Consider the following 12,778-nt stretch of genomic DNA (forward strand, 5'->3'; position numbering starts at 1 on the left):
CACACAAGATCTTAGCATGTCTCCCAATGTCTGGATTGTCCGCTCTGATTGTCCGTCTATCTGAGGATGGTATGCTGTACTCATATGCAATTCTGTTCCTAAAGCTTTCTGGAAAGCTCCCCAAAATCTGGAAGTAAACCTCGGATCTCGGTCTGAAACAATTGATGAAGGTATTCTGTGCAATCGTACGATTTCTTGAATATATATCCGTGCCAGCCTTTCTAAAGTATAGTCAATTCGAATCGAAAAGAAGCACGCCGACTTTGGCAGCCTGTCCACAATCACCCAAATGGCACTACGTCCTGTTGAGGTTCTTGGAAATCTCGTGATTAAAATCCATAGTAATCTGCTCCCATTTCCATTGTGGTATTTCTAAGGGTTGTAGGGTTCCTGACGACTCCTGATGTTCCACCTTCACCTTCTGGCAGGTTAAACATCTTGAGACATAATCAGCTGCTTCTTTCTTTAAGTCCGGCGACCAGAATATTTGTTTCAAAGCTCAATACATCTTCGTCACTCCAAGATGCATAGAAAGTCTGCTTTGATGAGCTTTTGTAAGAATCTTTTGTTGCAATTCTCCAGAGTTAGGCACACAAATTCTGTTCTTGTACCTCCTTAGGCCACTACGATCCTATCTCATAGCTTCTTCAGCTCCGCAAGCAATGGTGACATCCGGTACGGTGCTATGAAAATCGGTCCAGTTCCAGGTACTAGATCAATGCTGAATTTTATCTCTTGCTGAGGAAGAAACTCAGGTATGTCGTCCAAGAAAACATCAGGAAATTCTTTCACCTATTTGGATTCGTTCCAAGCTTAATTCACTATCATTCGAGCTAGCCGCTAACAGAACGTACCCCTCACAATCACTCCCGCCTAAGGTAACTCTTACAGAATTCAGATATAGGGTGTGGAACAAAAATGGTTTAGTACATAGACTATTAGATGGAATAACAGCAGTTCTTTTAAAATAATCAAAGAAAACATGATACTTAGATAACCAATCTAATCCTAAAATAACTTCTAAACCAGATGGAGATAAACAGATTAGATCATGTATAAAAGTCCTGTTCCTAATAGCGAATGGTACTTGCAGGCACACTAAACTGGTCAAAGCATTTTGGGATGCAAGTGTATGGAAAATCAAGAAAAAATTCAATTTAAAGAAATATAATCCTAACTCGTGAGCAATAATTAGAGAAATAAGATATACGATGCACCCGAATCATACAGTACAGTTAGAAATCGATTCTTGATATAGCTTGACCTTGAATGAGGGTGTTCGATTGCACAACATTGTCAATAGTGATAGCAAACACTCGTCCTTGTTGTTGAGTGCTAACTGGATTTCGAGTAAATCCCTTTGAACAATCCTTGGCAATATGTCCAAGTTCTCTACAAGCATAGCAGTTAGGTGATCCAAACTGGCAAGACCTGTTATCATGCTCTTTTCTGCATTCCTTATATGCAGTGTTTATGTAAGCCTGATGGGCTCGTTTACCATTACCTTGCCTTACTTTACCTCCATTCTTACCCATACGGCGATCAGTAATGTTACCAACTTGTAGGTTCTTACACTGTCGTATGCCACGTGCTTTAAAATGCACTCTTCTCCCAGCTGTCTGATGATTGCTAAGACGCCTTGGTGGAAATCCTTGGCGACTCACTTTAGCCACAGTCACTTTCTTAATACATTCTCCACTAACTTGCTCTTGTTGACTAATTCGGCAAAATTACGTATCTCCAGCGAAACTATTGAACTCATCAGATCAACACAAAGGCCCCCTTCGAACTTCAAACACTTCCATTCTTCAAAGTCAGTAGGATTCCCTTGGCAGATCTTGGAGAAACGGCATAAATTACCAAATTTACGGGCATATTCTGTAATAGTTGTATTACCCTGTTTCAGCTGCATAAGTTCCATCGCTTTAGCATCACGAGATGCCCTCGGAAAATACTTCTTATAAAATTCGTCCTTAAAAGTATTCCAAGGAATATCGCCTTCATCTTGTTGCAGCAGTTGTTGTATCCCCTGCCACCAATGCTCAGCTTCTCCTTCTAGCATATAAGTAGCAAACTCCACATGCTGGCCTTCTGGAACATGCTGCGCTCACAGTGATCGTTCAATAGCTCGAAACCAATTGTCAACATCAGTCGCAACAAGTGTACCTTTAAGCTTAGGCGGTTTAACTTTCAGAAAAGTCGCAAGAATCATAGGTCTTTCGAGATGCCCTAAGTTATTCTCATCATTTCCATTATCTTCTCCGTATCCATTCTCGTCCCCATTTCTCACTCCAAGACGTTCAACAGCCCTAGCCGCTCCTACAGCAGCTTCACGCACTACTTCAGCCACGTCGTTCATGGTAGCCATAAACGTTTCCTGTTCCCTCTCGTAGTTAACATTAGGAATTCCTTCCCGTACGCCTTGTCTCCGTGAACCCATTATAGTCTTGTTCACACCAAACAATCATTGTTAAGGTGATCAGTCTTAACACTTCGAGTCAAGTGTGAACATTCCCAAAATGAAAACACAGAAACAATCATGCAACATATATCACTGGGATATCCTATACGCATGAGACACACAACAGAGTATGCAATGAAGCATAGTCAGTCCACTCCCCAGGCTCTATTGGGAATGAACTGCTCTGATACCAAATTGTAACGACCCAATTTCTTGTACGTCATGATCATACTAGAAACTGAGCGCTACCAACTTGTCTTCCTAATTATTATCTATTATTTATCATATGAGCCTGATTCGTTGTTAAAAACGTAGTTATTTTACGAGGTACTTTTTTTTTTTTGAAAACATTTGAATTAACAAACAGTATCATTCATAATCAATTCACAACTAATAATATATAAAACAGTTACAAACAACCACACATAAACACATCACAAGTAGTTGACAGCATTCGGTGATTCAGCCTTTTTTAGAATATAGACTGTTAGTTAGAACACCCCTAGATATAGCTAGATAATAACTATATACATATATATACATACAACATCCCAGGTCCTGACCTGTTCAAGAGGTCCCTAAGCTGGCACCCAGGCTAGCCTAGACTCTATACTCACCTAGTCCCTCTAAACTACTAAAGCGAGGGAAAGTACGTTCTAAGTCTTCAAAACTCAAGTCAGGTGGAACGTCATCAAAAGGTAGAACATCATTTGTTACTCCTCTGCACGATCAGACATTGCCATATGACGTCTCTCTGGTACCTCATCAAGTAGCCACACAACAGGAGTCTCGTACACAGGATTTAGGTTAAAGTTCACGTACAAACGGGGTGCGGACATTGGCTGGTCTCACAGTATATACATATAAATAGAGGATGGGATTCACCCTAGACTCAGAAGACTACCTAGAGCGGAATCCTTTTTGCAAACGGTCGTCAGCGAACTACGGAAAGAAACTCTTGCTTCCATCTGAAGGGGGAAAGGAGAGAGAAGGGGTAAGAACTGGGGAGTTCTTAGTAGGGTCGGGGTTATTAGTTACGTTCATTTATTTGGGGTTGATTAGCAGACGAATAACATAATATAGCAAAGCAGTAAACAGAAGATAAAGATAGAAATAAAAAGTAGAGACAACAGAACACAAACAGAAGAACACAAGGAAATAAAGCACACACATAGCACTCAAGCAGACAAACATAAAGAAATAGTTCACACACAAGAAGAAAAGCAACAGAGAATGATGCGCAGACAAGAATGATGCATGTCTAGCCCTAGCACAGGCCATGAGCTCATGTGTCGGTTGGCTGCCCGCAATCCCGACATTTATCCGGTCACAAGTAATCCCGATTTCCCGGATACGATTTTCCGTTCCTAAATAAATGCGCATATAATATTAGCCGCTCATTTGAGACAGCCTCTGCTTATTGCAGGAAAATATATATATACTCTGCTCTGCTCTGGGGAAGCGGAAAATAGCTGTAGGTAACTTAGTTTCCCTACAGAAGCTCTGGGTTGCATTAAGCAACTAATATATATTAAATATAGCTCTGGGTTGCATCAAGCAACTAATATATATTAAATATAGCTCTGGGTTGCATCAAGCAACTAATATATATTAAATATAGCTCTGGGTTGCATCAAGCAACTAATATATATACATATCTCTTTACTCTGTTCTGGTTGCCCTTTTCTCTGTATCTCTTTACTCTGTTTTAATTACTCTGTTCTCTGTATCTCTTTTCTCTTCTCTGATTACTCTTTTCATATATATCTATATTACTCCTTTTCTCTTTATCTCTTTACTTTACTCTGGTTACTCTGTTTTCTGTGTTTCTCTACTCTGTTCTGATTACTATGTTCTCTGTGTTTCTCTGCTTAACATATGTATTTAAAGCTTATGTAAATCTCGGTATGAATAGTTTGCCTGTCCCAAGTATAGGTTCATTAAGTCTATACTGAAACAGTTTAACTTTTCATATTATACCTAACACTAGTCGCAACTCAAGTACTAACTAAGTTGCCCTAGTTCGTTCACTAGTCTCTGTCTGTTTTTCTGTCGTTAAAACTTTATAGACTTTTTCTTTGGTTTTTATCTTTCCTTTAACTTTTATCTTTTCTTTATCTTTTCCTCTCTAACATGTTATTACCACTCCCTAAGTGTTTTATGAAGGTAATTATGAGATTCTGCACTTAAAGTTGTCTTTCTAAAACTTTTACAGAAAACTGCCTTTTCTGCATTATTTTATTATTTTTATTAAAATATTATTTTTAATTAAATATTATTATTTAATATTTTATTATTATTTATTATTTTATTATTAAATTTTCGAAAATTAACTCACTTTTACCTTTTAACCTTTAAAATTCACTTTTTACCACCCGTAACTTTTAATATTTCTACTTTTACCATCCTAACTTTCAGAAATTACCAAACAACCCCTAAAACACCAAAAATTTTACTTCCTTGCCCTTTTTAAGATCTAAGGCCTGTTCTTCATTGTTCTTCATCACACTCAAAGTGTTCTTCATGTTCTTCATAAATTCTTCAAATTCTTTCTCTGTTTTTACCCGTTTTTCAGTCTTTTCAGCAACCGATTTTTACTACAATTCATAATAAATTAGCAGCCACTAAAACCCCATCTTTTCTACATGATTTCATCACAAATTGAACCTCAATTTAAGCCTAGGGTTTCGTTTTTCCAGCTGCTCCAAGAACATGAACATAAAGCTTGAATTTCATCAAATTTCATCAAAATTTCACCAAATTTTCACCAAGAATCAATCATATATGCAACCAATTTTTAGCATAGCCAAATAACACAACATTCACACATCTCAAACACAAATAATCAAGATTAATTTCGTGACACCCTACCTGGTTTTGCTGCTCCTAATTCGATCAAACTTTCAGGTGGTCCTTAAGCACTTTTTCCTCCTAAATCACATCAAGAACAACTTTAAATCCAAAAACTCTCAACTGACCAAATCTCACTCAGCATGTTAGGAAGAGATATATCACCTTAGAGTTGCTGGAAATTCGCGTTTCTTGGCCCTCAAGTCAAGTTAAGCATGATTCCTAAGGAAAAACATCAAGAAAACACATGTTTACATGGTTTTCCTTGAAAACCGAATTGAAAAGGGAGGGAGACAGCCATCTCACCTTATTTCCAGCCTTGATATGTTATATGGTTATGTAGAGGAAGAAGAGAGGATCATTTTGGTGAAATCGGAATTTTGATTTGAGTTTTAGTTCAGAAGAAATCAAGCTTTGAAGATTTATGAACCAAGAACTTTCTCTCCTTTTTCTCTTGGTGATTTTCGGCCATAATGAGCAAATGAGGCAGCCTTGGGGGTTTTGGGGGTGTAGGGTGAGCTGTGATTGGTTGGCTTGGAGGTGGATTAAAATAATATTAAAATATCTCTGGTGTACAACTACTAAAACTAGGTGTATCGGAACACTCGTAAAAACATCTCTAAAAATTATTTTCTGAGCTACTAGCATAAATGACACTGGTAACATATTTATTATGATAATAGAACATGTATAATGAGGCCTTAGCATTGCTAAAGTCATTAGAGAGTGCTGGTGCTAAGCTGCACCAGTAAACTGTGAACCCGGTTAAACCGATTTTCTGTTTTTAACTAAAACAGACCAGGTAACCTTATAATATCATTCAATCATCTTCTAATACTAATATAATGATAATATTATACTATTATCTCTCTCCTCTCATGAATCGAGTCCGGTTCGTCAAATAGAGACTATTTATGAAAATCAGAATCAAAACTGCCAACCGATACGGTTCAAAAACTAGGTTCTTCGCAATTGCATCATCAAGCTTGCCTCAAAGGAGGTTCTAGCTTAAGGATGACATAATGATAATGAGGATTGAGATGCTTGATGATATAACAGAGGTGTTCCCTTTACTGATCTTCCGAAGAATTCCGTGCCTTTAGAAAAAATCTCGCGTACTCAAAAATTAGGGTTGTTACAATTATGGTCTTTTATATTTTATTATTGATCTAATTTTTGTATATTTCCTTTTTTTCATATCGTTTTTAATGCATATTCTAATTAACAAATTCATAATTCATGATTGTTTCTTTAAATTATTATTAGTAGTAGTTGTTAGCTTTCTTAAACTTCTCAATATTATAATTAGCATTAGTAGAAATTTAATTTACTAGAATAAATAATGATATTTTTGTTCCTCTATTTCTTCTTTTCTTTATGAATGGTTGCTGTTCTTTCTTTATGTTTGTTCTTTAAGTTTCTTTATTCAATTTTATCATATGTTTTTCTTGAATTTGTTGAAATCTCCTATTAGGGTTTACTTTATTATAATTTTCTCTTTTGCAGTAAGAGACAAGATATTTTCTTTGTTCTTGAATCTTTATACCAACTCTCTCTATCTGATAAGGCTGAATGGCCATGAATGCCAATAGAGAAGATCCAAACAGGTATGTTGCTTAGCATTAGAGAAGATGTTTTCTTTACTACATTTTCAGTTTGATTGAAGTCTCATTTACTTTTCCATTCAATGTATTTCAGATTAACTTTTGAAAATTTTAAAGTCAATTAAATATCGATGTTATGCCATTTATAGTTTTTTTTAATTCTTTCTCATATATTTTTCATGTTGTAATTTAATTTTATTGGCTTCTCATTTATATGTAAGCCAGATTTCAGAAGTTGTTGTAATCTGTAAAATATGTTGTGTAGTAGTTTTTCAACGTGGTCTCTTGGGTATTTTTCATTAATGTGCTTTTGATTTGTTACTTTTTTTTGTGTATACTTAGTTAGTTGGTTTCTTGATTAAAAGTCTCAGTCTTAAATTCTAATCATACCATTATGTGCTAATAGGAGGTTTTTAGCAACCCAACAATACTGGTCCAACGGAAAGGAACTAATTTTTAGATTTCACCTTTTCAGTAAGCAGGTAACGAAATATATTATGGAATATTATATCATGCATGTTAACTGATTAAAGAGGTGGGTTAAATCTTTAACTTCGAATGGTTTGTTTTTAATTTATATTCGGTTAGTGGTCTTTTCTACTTTCCTCCTCTTGATAGTTTTTTTTCCTGTTACATGAGTTTGATTAGCTAATTCTGTGTTCCTAATCTTTCTGTTCTCAAATGGGTGTAGACTACAACAACTTTAAAAAGATTAGTTTTGATAAATTATCAATGTCCATTCAAAATAAATAATATAATGTTTACTAATCATTCATATATTGATACTGACTTTAAAAATTCAACATGTATTCGAAGCTCATGTAGATGATTTAGTTTCAGAATCTATCAAGATAACAGAAATTTCTTTTTCATTGTTGAAATCTCTCAGTTTTCTATTTGATTCTTAATAAGCTTGATGACCAATGTGCAGTTTTGGCCAATAGTATCAATATCAATTAATTAGATTCCCGATTTGATTTTATGTTCTTTAATTTGTTATTTTCTACTATTTTCTGCATGTCTGAAAGTGATTGATTTGCCCCTTTGTCCCTTTTCTATGGATATTTTGTTTAAACTCATTTAGCTATTTACTCAACTAGAATCTTCTCAATTATTTATGCTAAGGCTTTCTTCTCATTATAATGTTAGTTCATTTACGTGATTCTTGTTCTCTTGTGTTGCTCACTTGGTAACAATGATAGATTTAAAATACCTCTCTTTGCTAAATAATTAGTGTAACACCTTAACTACCAAAGCTCATGCTTTCAGCTACGTAACTCTGATAGCTCGGACATTACGACGACACTTATACTATTTAATACTAAAATATGAGCCTGTTTAAAACTTTAAATCGCAATACCGCTCCCAGAATACTTTCGTTATACAACATACATCCATACATACCATACAACTTATAAAAACTCATAAAGAGTACATCCATATATATTCATATATAATATTACAATCATTATCCAATGCAATTCCTATCCCTCTTACAGAAGTATAAAGATAAAGGCAAGGGAACAAAAATATACTAAATCAATACAGAGCATCTCAACAACAACTAAATAAACTCTTCACAACTTCTGCGCCCATATCCTGAAAGGGAAAAAATGTAGGGGGTGAGAACATCATCCTCGAAAGGGTTCTCAGTAGAGGGTTTTTTGGGAATTACTGTAATAGGATACGTGAAGATAACCGCACCAATGATTAATAACCGTCTTATGCCTCTTTTCAAAAAACAACGGTTTTCAATAAAAGTAAAGTCGGAATTCTTTTCTGAAAGAGGAACCATTCAATTCTCAACAACTCAAAAGCCTTTCAAAACGGTTTATCTATGCTAAAACAGAATAGCCTTTTCATATTTTATTCCAAATCAGAAACACAAAACCAAAACCAATTATCGGTTAATCTCATTCCAACCACGGCCCTAGGCCCAAACAATCCAACCATCAACCAATTACCACAGTCCAACAGAGTCCCAGTAGCAAACACAAATAGGAAGATGCAAGCACAAACGAACAGTTATTGCAAGTAGAACAATTAGCAATTAATCACATAGGCAAACCAAGTATAATATGCACACCAAAACAATGTCACATAAATGCATATGATGCATGCCTGTCCCTAGTGGCTAATGATATCATCTGTCGGTTATAGAGCCAACCCGACAAGTCCTGGTAGCTAACTATTGGACTGTCCCTCTGTCGTGTCTTCCCAACTCGAGTTATACTCAATATAAACTTGATCATAATCATGATCCATATCCATCACCCTCACTGGTGAATATTTATGGGGGTGAGCTCATCCGGGAATTTCACAGTGCCCGGCCACCCTGACGACATAAGGTCAAAGCAGCTTCGAGACTCCACCTGGAGCACGTTGTGGCTAGTCACTGCTTTCTCCCAGAGAAACTCGCATCTCCGATAGTAGAAGTGCAACATCACAACTTATCAAAATCTCAGCATAAATGCTTTCATTCTCATCCATGGATCAACATCCATCTCAGCCATCCGGCTCACGGTTCAATCCAGAACCAGCCAATATTCATAGCATACACAGCCATTTTGGCTCACGGTTCAATCCAGAACCGGCCAATATTTATAATCATACACAGCCATTCCGGCCCATAACAAAACAGCACTTCCACCATTCAACATCATCAAATTCATAAAATCGGCATTTAAGCCATAAATCACTTTTTCTCAAATCGTTTCACTTTGAAATCAAGTTTCAGCCCTTTTCAGCCTTGACTTTAGAAATCTCGTTTCTCAAATAATCTCAGACTCATAAGCCAAATTTACTCAAAGTGAGTTCCCTTTTTAAAACAAAGCCGCTCTCGGCATCCTCTTTCCAAAATTTCCAAAACCATGGAAAATTAAAGATTCATTTTGGGAACATTCAAAATCATCCACCCAACAATTGGGAATTTTATAACAAAGTTTCTCGACAAAGTCCCAAGTCTTTAGGGGAGAGTAACATAACTCATTTCGCCAAGTTCATTTAAATTCATTAAAAACCTTGGCTTCCTGATTTGAATAATAAAATAGGATCTAAGCAAACCGAGTCACGTAATCATTCACTTCTTTCAAATCCGTTTCCTTTACTTAGGCAAAACCAATATCAACCCTATGATAAATTCTAGAACGTGTCAACTGTTCAAAATTGTTTTAGTCTTGCAAGAATTCAAAATTCAAAGAGTACTTAAAACCTTTCTCAAAACATTTCAAAATGAAACTTGTCAATAGACATTCAGGTTCTTTCAAAGTCATTGAAATTCCTCTAATTGGAACCCTCAAGTCAAATTCAAAGGCATTGCCCTTGTCACGTTTAAAACAGCTTTAAAACATAAGTTTCGTCTAAATAACTTTCTCCTGAAAGAGATACAATGCCTTTTTTAAGAATCAAGACTAAATCACAATTTTCTCTTTAATAATTCATTTCAAAAGCATGAATCGTCTTTTTCTTGATAATTCAAATAAAAGAGTAGGAGTCTTTAACTCATCATTTTTCCAAACAACATTTCAATAAGGACTCGAATTTTATAGAAATTTCAGCAGTATCTCTCCTAAAACTTGGACTTTGTCACCCGGTTCGGGTCCCAACTAAACCGTTCCTCGTTCTTTTTCAACAACTCAAAGCCAGAAATCAATTCAAAAACAAGTTAAATCCGCCTCAGTGGCTTATCTCAAGAAAACTATTTCAAAATCAACTCAATATCAACCGATTTAACTCATTTCCAAAACTTTAAAGAAACGGCTCAATAACAAATCATTTGTCCAAGACCAAGTCATTTAAAGTAAAACAGGCTGAATTCAAAAGTGCATTCGACTTTTCACATCATCAAAATAATTAACTCAATTCAAATCAATCCTCAACGAATTAAACTCAAATATCAAAGCTTTAAAAGAATCAACTCCAAAAGCATTTCATTTTACAAATCCACACAACAATCCATTCATCAAAACCAAATGATAATTACATTCATCCAGGATAATCAACATCACATAAGGCTTATACAATCACCAAATACATTGTCTCGCATCAGTATCTATATGTAATAATTCTAATAATAAACTATAGTTTTTGGAAAGCGCCCCTACCTCAAAACGCAAATTCCATAACCCAAAAGCGCCACAAGAACCTCCTCTCTTAAACCGAAATCACCAACAACGCAACCTCAGCTCCAAGCCACTTACGCGGTAACCACAGCAACACTAATCGCGACATACAATAACCGAAATTCAATCTCATAGTAATTAATGCTGCGAAACATCAGTGTATGATAATAAAGCAGCGATTAAAGGACTCTTTAAAAGGAAAACGCTTACCGTACTCGAGGGAACCAAGTAGCGGCTGCACCAGTGGCGGTTCCGGCAACACCAATGTCACAGCCGGTGACCAGAACGACGGCAACTCGCAATAAACTCCTAAAACAACCAGCCTTAGCAACAACTCTCATGGCCCATGGAGAAATTAACGGATAAAGAAGCTGAAGCAGGGTTAGAGCTTACCATCATAGAAAACTCAGCAGCTGTTTTCGACAGCAGCGGTGGCGGCAACAAGGTTTTTCGGCGGCCAGAAAAATAGCAACAACACTAACTAAAATAGAGCAGGATCGGGATGAGCGGCAAAGCCTTAGAACAGTCCCGGCTAGCTCTATTAACGGCGACCGGAACCCTTTCTGACGGCGGCGCTCAAGAAGTCTGGCAACGACGACGACGGCACAGGCAGCGGCAGCGACGCGACGCTCCTGGCGGCATCCATCTCCCTCGCGCATCTCTGCTCCGGCGATGGCTGAACGGCGACGACACGAGCTCCACGGCGAGGAACGGCCGCGGCCACACAAGTCCTGCGAAGACGGCGGCGGATCCAAGGCTACATCGCGGCGGCGACTGCACGAGTTCCTCTTCTCGGTGGTGGCATTGGCTCGCGTTTGTTCTCTCCCTCTACTGGCCCTCGACGGCGGCGATTCCAGGGAAGACGACGAGCAAGGATGGCAGCGGCTTCTCGCAATGGTTACTCTCCTTTGTTCGGCGGCAGCATCGGCGAGATGGCTTGATGGAAGGCAGAACGGGTGGCGGCAGCGATAAGACAGCAGGCGCGACCGGCTAGATGACGGCGCGGGTGAGCTTCCTCTCTTTCCCTCAGCCCTCTCAGAAGTCCTCCCCTCTCGGATCTCCCTTCCCAGCTTTCCCCCTTCTCCCCCCTAACCCTTTCGTTCTTCATTCCTTCATCATGCAGCAGCTGCTGCTGCTGTAGTATTAGGGAGTGTGTGTGTTTCAGGGAACCGGGTAATCGGGTAGGTTTCAGGGTTAGGGTTTTCATTTTTGAAAATTAGGGTTAGGGTTACTTTTGTAATTTCAAATAAAAGTAGGGGTAACATAGTAATTAGGAACAAATTTTAATCCAACAAAATTAATGTATAGAAATACTATTTGCTCCTCAATTTTACAAATTATTTTCAATGAAATATCCAAATCAAATAATTAGGAATAATATAATTAAATCATTTATTTTCCAAAGTAGCAGTACTAATATTTAAAATATTAATTATTTACTCCAAACCATACAGAAATCCTTATTATTTCACCACTATCAACTTTATAATCAAAATATAGAAAATAATCCAATAATTATAAAATTGGATAATAATCATAACTCACCTCAAATTCAATAAATCGAAACTTTCTTTAATTATCTTTAATAAAATAATTTCTGAAATTAAAGCTATAAATAACCATATGATTTGAGACTTGATCATAAGACTTTTCAAAGGTTCTGGGTCTTACATTCTACCCACCTTATAAAAATTTTCACCCTCGAAAATTGATACAAAATGAAAGAAATTTCATAACAGTTC

At 36.9% G+C, this 12,778-nt stretch overlaps 1 long non-coding RNA gene across 1 annotated transcript; it reads right to left on the reverse strand.

Moving 5' to 3' along the window:
- Positions 1-4,752: 4,752 nt before the first annotated feature.
- On the reverse strand, positions 4,753-5,770 carry LOC112719620 (uncharacterized). The gene is made up of 3 exons (XR_003161864.2): positions 5,618-5,770; positions 5,477-5,533; positions 4,753-5,392 (listed from the first exon to the last, which is right to left on the reverse strand). It is a non-coding gene; the product is annotated as an uncharacterized lncRNA (long non-coding RNA).
- Positions 5,771-12,778: the final 7,008 nt, after the last annotated feature.

This window comes from Arachis hypogaea, chromosome 2 (assembly GCF_003086295.3).
Source record: "Arachis hypogaea cultivar Tifrunner chromosome 2, arahy.Tifrunner.gnm2.J5K5, whole genome shotgun sequence".
Taxonomy (NCBI): Eukaryota; Viridiplantae; Streptophyta; class Magnoliopsida; order Fabales; family Fabaceae; genus Arachis; species Arachis hypogaea.